Consider the following 10,950-nt stretch of genomic DNA (forward strand, 5'->3'; position numbering starts at 1 on the left):
GCATAGCCTCCATCCACCTATCATCACCCTGTGCTTCTTCAAGACACTTGGGTTCTTCAGCATGGATCACCTCTGTCATCAAAGTGTAGTTGACCAAGTGTTCCTGCGCCCTTCTTTGCTCCTCTAATCTCTTGGACCGGCAGTGTTCGGATGGTTCCTCCTCAATGGCTGGAGGTTCTCTGCCGTCCAAAAGCTGCTTTACCCACTTCGGGAATGGCCGTTGCCGTTGTGGTTCTACAGGCTCTTCTTCATCTTCTTTATTTTGAATCCTCCCAAGCACCGTTGGGGGAGTTCGGTCTGCTGTTGGTGGTGGTATTGGATGGATATCCTGGTCCTGCCTGCCTGGGAACGAAGCATCCTCCTCCAATTGATGCGGCTATTCTGAGAAGACCACATCGCGACTTCCTATTACCTTCTTGGTAATAGGGTTATAGAGATGGTAACCCTTCGCCTCTTCACTGTAGCCCAAGAAAATACACTTTCGGCTCTTCGGTTCCCATTTGGTCCTGTTAGCATCAGGGACATGCACAAAACAGTCACATCCAAAAACTCTGAAATGTGCAGCTGAAGGTTTCTTACCAGAAAAGGCTTGCAGTGGAGTCATCCCGTTCATAGCATTCGTGTAGCTACGATTCAGAATGTAAACTACCGTGTTACATGCTTCAGCCCAAAAAGTCTTTGGCAAATCATTCCCTTTCATCATACTCCTGCCCATTTCGTAGATGACGTGTTGCGCTCTGCTTCTCCATTTTGCTGTGGTGTATGTGGCAAGGGTTTCTGCCTCTTGATCCCGTGACTTTTGCAGTAACTTTCGAATTCACTTGATGTGAACTCACCACCTCTGTCTGATCTCAACTTCTTCACCTTCCTCCCTGTTTCTTTCTCGACCATTAGATGCCATTCTTTGAACTTACTAAAAGCCTCATCTTTAGTCTTCAGGAAGTATATCCATATCCTTCTACTGTAGTCATCGATCAGCATCATGAAGTAGTAGGAACCACCCAAAGCTTCCATCTCCATCTTTCCGCAAAGGTCCGTGTGAACGAGTGAACGAGCTCTAGAGGAGCCTTTGCCCTGCTGGCCTCTTTAGGAAAGGGCTGCCAATGCTGCTTGCCCATCATGCAAGCTTCACATACATCGGGCAGATCTGAAATTTCTGGTAGGTCTGCAATCATTCCACTTTTATGTATCTCCTTTAAAGAACTAAGGTTTAGATGACCAAACCTCTCATGCCATAGCTTAGTCTTGCTCACATCAGCTCGAGCACTGAAAGCTGAGAGTTTGTAGATGTTGTTGCGCCGTGTACCTTTACCAACGACCTTCCCTTGAAGATCCAAAATCTGTGCGCCATTCTTATCGAATTGAACTTTGAGGTCCCGATCCGTGATCGCAGAAATGGACAACAAGTTCCTCTTGATATCTGGCACATAAAGAACATCGGACAACTGTATTACAACTCCATCTGACCTGAGAGCAATCGTACCTTTTCCTTTTGCTGGACATTTTGCATCATTGTCGACTGCTACCAAGATGTCATTCCCTACTGGATGTAGAGAGGTATACCAATCCTTCCGACTGGTCATGTGGCGTGATGCACCACTGTCAATCATCCAAGGTTCATCCGCAGGTACATGAACTGCCTCCGTGCAAATCTCCTCAATTGCTACGAACAACTCTACTGGTGCCGCCTGCGCATTGTTGCTGGACTCTTTCTTTACTCCGTTCTTCTCATCTGCAATCTTCTTCCAGCACTCATTCTGCTTGTGCCCTGCCTTGTTGCAATAGAAGCACTTGATCTTCTTCTTTCTCTTTTTATCATCAGAAGAAGATGGGTTACCAGAGTCCTTACCCTTACCTTTCTTTGATCCAGCCCAGAAAGTCGAATCTTCACCAATCCTCGTCTTTTGACGCATCTCCTCCTCCAGAAGCATTGCACTGAAATCCTCAAAGTTGAGGGGCAGATTTCTGTTCTATGTATTCAGCGCCGTAACAAGACCGTCGTACTTTGGTGGGAGAATCCGTATGCATGTTCGTGCTAGATTCTCGCTGGTGATGGTGATGCCAATCGCAGTCATCTGATCGCGCAGATTCTCACCCTGGTGATGAACGTCTCTGCCATTTCAGACTCATACAATTTATCGTTCGCGAGTTGAGTCTCTAGATTCTGAATCCGCATCTAATTCGTGGTCTCATACTGATTTTTCAAGACCGTCCATGCCTCCTCCGCTATGGTGACATGTTGAATTAACGCCATGACAGAATCACTTACACTGCAGACAATAGAACACAGCGCATCTGCATTTCTTCTTGTCCATGCGAGAATCTCATCCGCAGTTGGTACTATCTGTTGTGCTGCATTGGCTGGATTTGGTCTCGGAACCGACTTCACGTCCACCCCAATAGCAGTATCCCAAAGCTCGTATGCGCTTAGGATGGTCTTCATCTTGAACTTCCAGAGTGGATAGTTAGTGCCATCCAACTTTCCGCTTTCGCCGAACGGTGGGATTCGCAGTCTTGCGGGCTGGGCCATCTCTCACAATTTGCTCGCAAACAGAAACACACTACCAAATCTTCTTGCTAGAGCCCAAGCTCTGATACCATGTAAGAAAACAATACAACGTCTGTGCTCAACAGATAACATGATCTCGTATGCAAGAGAGAAAAGCTGATAGTATGGAGAATCAAAAATTTGATTACTGTAAAATTGATACAATAGATGGCGCTACCTCCCAGCCGTGTGCTCCTATGTGAGAAGCTTCGATGGCATGCTGGAAACAGTAGAGGATGGAGGCTGGATGCTAAGGAATCAGTGTTGTTGTAGCCAGTGATGAATATGGGCTTCACGGGCTTGCTCTTATATAGCCACCAGTTGTAGTCAGTTAGACCCAATTGGGAGACCGGACCCAGTCCGCCCAAAACGGTCCGGTCCCGAAATAGGCCACCGACCACAAGTTAGAACCGTGGTGTAGAATAGAGCAACTGACCTATGGTCGCTGTCATTCGGGATCATCTGGGACTCCAAACGGGCCTCGCAACCCGAGAGTGGGTTGCCTCGGGAAATGCTCCATCTACCCTTAGTGTGGTCAGTCATGGGATGCTTTCCCACACTTGCATGTAGCCTAGTTGGTAGTGTGCCAACTCTAACTGAAGCCGTCCAGCCATCAGGCCACACATGGCCCCCATATGGTGTCCAAACCAAGACCTACCGGATAACCGAGCTACTCAAATGCCTTCTCCTCATATGGGGGGCTTACAAGTAGAGTTAGCTGGTTCCCGCGTAGTTACACGAGAGTGGAGCATTGATATCTAACAAAAAAGAGAGGTGAGAGTGAGTTAGCTCTTAGCCAAAATGCTAATTCTTCACTCCTACCTGGATCCATTAAACCTCTGACATTGAGAGTCAAGAAAGTTAATGATTTATCTAACATTCTTCTTCTTCCCCTTTTTAGCCCTAGGGTGGCCTAGGGTTGGGGCTGTTCATTGGCATTGAGGTTACCTTAGATTGTCTTCTCTTATGTTGAACTACTGTGAAGGATTTGTCGTGACTAGTGACTTCCTGAGAAGGTGTAGTATCATGAGTGGCCTTTCTTGGATCATCCTCTGAGTCTTCTTCACTAGCTTCTACCTCTTCCATGGCATCTTCCCTGTTAACATCCTCTTCAAATTCTTAGCCATGACCATGTTATCCTCTTGATTGACATTGACTTCCTTCTCCAAACTTTCTTCTTGCTCTTTGGATGGATCAAAGAGATTTTTGTTGAGTGTTTCTATTTGTCTGTTGTCCTTTTCACTCCTCTTGTTAGAAACCTGTCCACAAGACTGGCCCTTAGAAGGAGGGTTCTGTGTTTTAGGGACCCACTTTTTAGTAGGGCTTTGTAGCATTGGCTTCTGGCTCCTTAGCTTTGGGACTCTTTAAAGGACAGTTCTTGACCACATGTGTGGATAGACCACACAAAAAGCAAGAATGAGGGAGATTTTAATAAGAAAGGGGATGTTCCCTGAATACACTACCATTTCTGTTAAGAATGGTAAGTGTTCCAATTATCTCTTCTGCTATGCCCATTTTGATGCAAATCTGAGGATTCCCCTTGGGGTTGATAAAGTTTTCTTGCTCTACTCCAAGAACTTCTCCTAGTCCACTACATAAGGAGGGAAGCTGGTTACACAAGTACAGAGGCAAGTCTGGGAGTCTTACTCCAGGCAGAAAGCCTACTAACGCAGGAAGCTGGTTATAACTTTCCTAATCCAATTCATCCTGATCCAAGATTCAATGAAAGTGAGAGGGGGTCTTACTCCAGGCAGAAAGCCTACTAACGCATGAGTTCTAAGCCAGCAGACTAGAGAGTCTTGAAGAAGATTGTCATCTAAGAAAGCTTTTACTGACTTACCTTCTCCATCTACTCTGCTGAATCCTCTCCATTAGCATGTTGTGCTCCATCCTCATATGGTTGTGAAGCATGTCAAGGTTCTAAGATGCCCTATGATGGGTGGTCTTCAACTTCTTTCTCGTAGGCTGAGGGTAGCCTCTTGTCTCTCGTAATCTGCCCAATATCTTCTCTATCTCTTCTTGTGTCCTTGCTTAAGGAGCCTCCACAGAATGAGGGAGCTCTGTCTGATGTCTTTGGTCGGGGTCCATTATCTCCTATTTTATCATTTCGCATGGTTCCAATTTCACGTGCAAGCTTGGAGCGAGAGCTGGCACCGGTGCCTGCACCTCCTCCTTCACCTTTGTCGCCAGCTTCTCTTCACTGGAGGGACTGCATGAGATGCTCCTTGTGTAAGCCTCTGGCCACCAAGGGCCTATCTACACTAGAAGGGCCAACACAAGTACACGTTATTGGGGGGAGGGTGAAGAAGCCACCCCGTGGCTTCTGAGCTGCATGCGCATAAGAGGGGTGCACAGCTCCTCCTCATCCTCCTCTTCCACCACGGGCAGTCGAGCTAGTTCCATGTCTCATAGGTGGCGATTCACATTCCGGAGACTGTTTGAATATAAGAGCAGGGAAGCGGGTATCATTAGCCAAGTTGAAGCATTCTAGCAGCTGAGGTAAGGGGGTGTTGACGTCCGAGAAATCAAACAAGAAGTCAGTCTTAAAAGGTCGATGAGGTAAGTCAAAAGCGATGTTGAGAGGGTTGATGGGAGTGGAGGCATATAGACGGACGGATCTAACATCCCCCTCATGGCCTCTACCGATGTCTCCATCATCCTTTGTCTCCATCGCTCCTTCTGAAAATCTAATCACAATGGCAAATTTTCATCTACCAACCGGTATTGTTAGTGACCGGGATAGCAAATTAAACAGCCATTTTTGGAGGGCTGTGTTTAGAAGATTGGAAACTTCGTTGAATATGAGCACCATGGATCATCCATAGAGTGATGGTCAAACTGAAAGGGTCAATCAAATCATTGAGAATATGCTTCGAGCATATGTAAGTAAACGGCAAACTAAATGGGAAAAGTATTGTCCTATATTAGAATTTGCATATAACATTGCTAAACATTCAGCTACAAGCTTTAGTCAAGCTTTAGTCAATTCATGATTATGTATGGATTTCAACTAAGAGCCCCAATGGCAGTGGGACTCGAAAAGGAGAAGGTTCAAGCAGCCAAAGACTTTCTTGACGATATGAATCAGATGCTTAAGTTAGCTAAAGATAGCATAAGAAGAGCTCAAGATAGAGCATGAAGTTATGTAAACCCCCATCGTAGAAGGTTGGAGTTTGAAGTAAATGAGAAAGACTATCTCAAGGTACGTGAATCTTCAGAATCTCTAAAGACAGGTAAATCTCTGAAGTTGTCTCCTAGGTATTGTGGACCATTCACAATACTTGAGAGAATTGGAGCCTTACCTGAGGGATGTATAGTACATCTAGTTTTCCATGTTTGTAGGCTAAAAAGAAAATTCAGAGATGATGATAATCTCATTGGAAATGAAGCCGTAGTTGAACTCGTTGAACCTACATCTTTACCACATGAATCGAAAAGACTTTAGAGAGGCAAGAAAAAAGAATATGACATACAATATGACAAGAATGTCTGGTTAAGTGCAAAGGTAGACTTGAAGAGAGTTCAACATGGGAAAGGGTAAGCAACTTTTTGGGGAGATTTCCAATTTTGTTTTCGAGGACGTAAACCATTCTTAAGCGCAAGAGAATGTTACGTCATCCATAATCACGGAAGTCTGAGGATCAGTTATGGTGAGGCGGGAAACCGAGAGGGCTCGACAGTGCTTGGTTATGGGAGCCTAGAGGGTTGGGGACTAGGAGCTATTCTAGGCCTAGGCAAGAATGGGGAGTGCAATGTAAAGGCCAGAAAGATACTAAGGTCCTTTATGGACATATGGCACTCAGGTGAGCTCCAAGTGGCAAGCATTGGGCAAGGAGGGAGGGTTCCAGAGAAAGAGCTCAAAAAGAAGGAAGAAAAATGAGACAGCTCAAGGGGACCCGCGACTGGGTGGTTATTTTTGAGAGAGTCCTCTATGAAGTTGGAGACGTTACATTGCTCCTTTGGTAAGTCGGCACTTGGGTAAAGTAGTCGTATTGTTGATATGTCACTAGATCTCCTTGTGGCTCATTGATTGGCATGATGTTGATGGGCGATGTTGAGCCTGATGTAGCCTCTGGCTCTTGCTACTGCTACACTCATGGAGATATATTGGTTGCAACCATGCATCCAACTGTAGCATCTCGTGGGGAAATTCCTCATTTTCTACCTCCCTATTAGGCATGTCTTTTGAGGCATCCACATTTGGCAATGTGGTAGTAGGAGAAGATGATGGCTCCCACACAAGTAAAAAGAGGATGTCTAGATCCTCAATAGGTTGTGGTGACAAGGGGAGAGTCATTTCTTTTTCTTGTACCTCTTTACTAATGATTACTGCCAATAAGTCAGGAGTCTTACATTTTTTGCTAGGTGAACCATTGAGTTACTTTGTGAAGAAGATGACCAAATGTTGGATCCAGTCTTGCTTTAGATGACTACTAAGCAAGACAAATCTGTGGACTGCGAGGGATTGATTCTTGCCACACTTGACCCCAGGATTGTTGATAGGAATGTTGCTGCTTCCTTGAGTTGAGGGTTGATGATTGTGCGAAGTAGTATCCCATCCCTATGGAACTTGGTATCCTTGGTGAGGAGAAGCTGAATTTCAAGAAATTTGGCATTGGCAAGCGATGTGGGGTATTTTCCCCCTTTAGTTGGGAGTGAGAAGGCCCTCTGGATCACTATACTATCGAGTATAATGTTGAGTTGACTCTGATTTATAGTGATGGTGCTGTATTTGCCAACTTGTGCATCGCTAGAGTGGTAAGAATGGAGAAATTCTTGGATGTATGTGGTCATCATAGGATTGTCCTTCAAGGATTGGAGGCTCTCAAACAAACATCCAAGTCCCCTTTTCTCTAAGAAACCTTTTGCATCATTGGAAAGTGAATAAGTCAATGGAGGTGGCCACACAAGCTCCAAGGACTGGGCCTCATCAATGGTTGTGTAGGTGGGCAATAACTAGGGTAGAATTTGTTCTTCTTCTATCTCCATGTCATGCCCATACTCCTCATCGAAGCTATCACTTTGAACCACAAATGCCTATGGTCACCTTGGTTGAGAGGAGGTAGATGGTTGCAGAAGTTGGCAGGGGTCTCGTGGGCTAAGGTTGTGGGCTCTTTATTTGAATCCTCTTTAGCTGTGGCATTGCTTTTGTACCTGCATCCATTTTTGATAGGGTGTACCGTTGATCATTAGATTAGTTGGTATGCAGGTATGACAGTTGTGTGTGTAGTGTGAGAGATGTGATTTTAGCACATGCTTTGAGAGTGCGGAATGAAAGTGTGTGGCACAATGATTGATACAATCTACTACCTGTTTATGCAAAAGCATGTGATTTCACGTGACCTAAGCTAGCTAGGGACTTATTTTGCTAGGATTTCCTAGGGCAGCTAGGACTCAGTCATCATCACCTCTGAGCCCTAGGTTGAAATCAATTGATGCTACCTATATGTGTGAAGACGTACATATGCTAGGGTGAGTGCTTGTGATACAATCTAATACTAACTATGGAAGACTTGGGGCTCCTAAATCTTCAGTATTGTCAGGGATGGCTTGCGTGTTGATATATTAGCGCTTCAATTGGCTCCCATTTATTGTTGTGGTGAATTGGACTCCATCCAATGTTTCCAGCAGCACAACTTCAATGGGATTCATCTTTTTGACTCTATAAGGTCCTTGACCTAGATATTTCAGTTTGCGCTTGTGTACTTTGGCATTGTAGAGCAGAACTAGGTCACCTTCCCTAATCTCTTTATCTTTAAGGTTTCTGTCAAAGCATGCTTTCTTTCTTCATTTTTTTGTTGTCATGGTATGATAGGCAACTAACCTTGTCCCTATACGCCACCAATATCCTACTAAGAGGATTTGTCTTGATGTTGCTTCCCCTGCAAAGTGTCCTCTTGCATCACGCACTTCACAGATGATGAGTGGAATTTCATGTGGCATGGCACATTTGCACAGGATGTGATATTTTCCTAATTTATAGAATTGGCCGCCAAGAGTTGATATGGTGCAGATTTGATTATGAGTTTTCTAGCTTCAACTGGTCACAATTCTGGCGAGGGTCTTCCTATCATTAAGTATCCGATGATATATGCACACCAATCTGGAACAGCATCTATTTCAAATAGTGTGGCATCTGGCAAGTCATATTCTATTCCAGTGGGTTCTTCTCCCAATGTGACACAAGACATGTGATCGTCAATGTAGAGTTGGGCGCCTTTGCGGACCACTATTTTGTAATTGAATTCTTGAAGCAAAAGGAACCATCTGGTTATTCTTCCTGTTGTACATGAATGGTACACAAGATAAAGCAGTGCTTGATGGTCGGTGTAGAAGACAAAATCATTTGCCAATAAATAGTGTCAAAATTTCTTAATACTATGCACCATTGCCAGTGCTTCTCTTTCTGTGGTGATATAGTTGATTTCTGCATCATTGAGTTGTTGACGAGCAAAGTAGACTACATAGTCTTTCTTATGTTCACTAGGTTGGCAAAGCACACTCCCAATTGCATACTTGGTGGCATCAGTATATGAACATGAAAATAAATATCCTAATTGGGAGATATAAGGATGGATGTTGTAATTAGGTGCCACTTTAGAAGCTCAAAGGCTTGATCGCACTCTTCTGTCCATAATAATTCCACCAACAATTTGTAAAGTGGTCCAGCTATCATGGCATACCGCAAGATAAATCTTCTATAGTAGGCGGCATGTCCCATAAAGACCTGCACACCTTTGGAATTTTTATGAGGTGGCAATTCCATGATGATTTTAATTTTTTCCATGTCAATTGCAATCCCATGTTGAGAAATGATGTGTCCCAAAACAATTTCGTGGGTGACCATGAACTGATATTTTATTGGATTTAGGGAGATGCCATATTCCCTGCATTTGATTAAAACTGCTTCAAGACATTTTAAGGTCTTGCTTATTGGAGTAGATGCACAAAATTTTCAAGGATACCTGTAGGAAATTATTCAGTAATTGAAGATAGTGAACAAGACTCTCTGGAATGTGCCAAGGGCATTACATAAGCCAAAGGGCATGACTCTATAGGCAAAGATTCCCCATTCTATAGCAAATGCTATTTTGGATTGGTCGTTCGGAGCAATTTGCACTTGGTTCTAGCCACTAAAGCCATCCAAGAAGCTCTATATCTGTGATCCAGCCACCTTTCCAACACTGTTTCTATTAGGGTTAGGGGATAGTGATCCCTAATTGTGGCAGCATTCACATTCTTTAACTTGACACATGTCCTTAGCTACTTATTGTATTTAGGCACGATGACGTGTGGTGAAACCCAATTAATGTGCTGTATCTCATACATGAATCTTGCATCTAAGAGTTTTTCTAGTTCTTCATAGACCATGGTGCCATATTTTGGATTTGGTCTATATGGTCCACATACCTTAAGGGTGGACACCTTCCCTAATAGGCATCGTGTGTGGTGAAATTCCCTTCATCTCCTTGTATGACCATGATAGGCAATCATGGGATTCCATTAGGAGTGCTTTTAGCTTTGTTTCATCTTCTTGTGTGAGTTGTTTCCCAATGAATACCAATTTTTCTTCCTCCCCTTCAAGGGCGAGGTTTATGGTTTTGCTTTTGGCCGATCCCTCATAGATGGGAGTCTCTCCAATGCTATCAGTTTCTTGCACTTTTGATTCTCATACTGGTCTTGGCATTGCTATAGGGACACTACCACTGGTATAGTTCTTGCAATACTTTGGTACTTCATGAAGATCAACCTCTAATGGTGTTGAGCTAGCCATGCATGGGCTATGGTCACTAGGTGGCATAGTATCATTAATCCATTTTTAAGGATCTTTTTGACTTTCTTTTTATGGAATCTCATTATCAAGCTTCATCCACACGTGTGGCTTAAACTTCCAAAACTCGTGGTACAGGCGTGAGGGGAGGGGCGGTGGAGGGTGTGAGAGGAGGGCCGATGGAGGGAGGTCTGCAGAGGCTGGAGCTCAAATGTGGGGCGGAGCATTGAGGAGGCAATGGGGCGATGGCAAGGAAGGGGCGTCGTTAGACGAGGCAGAGGCTTGGGCCGATGGCGTGGCAGAATAGGCCGACGTCGTCTCACAAAATGACGACTAGAGAGGTCGGGCCAGCCACTACGACAGGGCAATCAAGTGGGGCATCGCAGGCATCGGTGAATGTGGGGAGTAGGCGGGGCAAGCGCTACCACCGATGCACGGGCTAGTGGGTGGGAGCTCTGTCGCCGGTGCTAGGCATCACGAGCGAGTGCTTACACCTCTGTGGCACCTTATGTGGTGATCGTCACCTTGAGGTGGCCGACCTTTAGGCTTGAGTGGAGGATGGATAGGGGGTGGGTTAAGGGGAGAGAGAGAGAGAGAGAGAGAGAGAGCGGGGGGGCGGGAGGGGGGGTGC

This window comes from Dipteris shenzhenensis, chromosome 4 (genome assembly GCF_047967505.1).
Source record: "Dipteris shenzhenensis isolate YYH24624 ecotype China chromosome 4, Dip_SZ_1.0, whole genome shotgun sequence".
Classification (NCBI taxonomy): Eukaryota; Viridiplantae; Streptophyta; class Polypodiopsida; order Gleicheniales; family Dipteridaceae; genus Dipteris; species Dipteris shenzhenensis.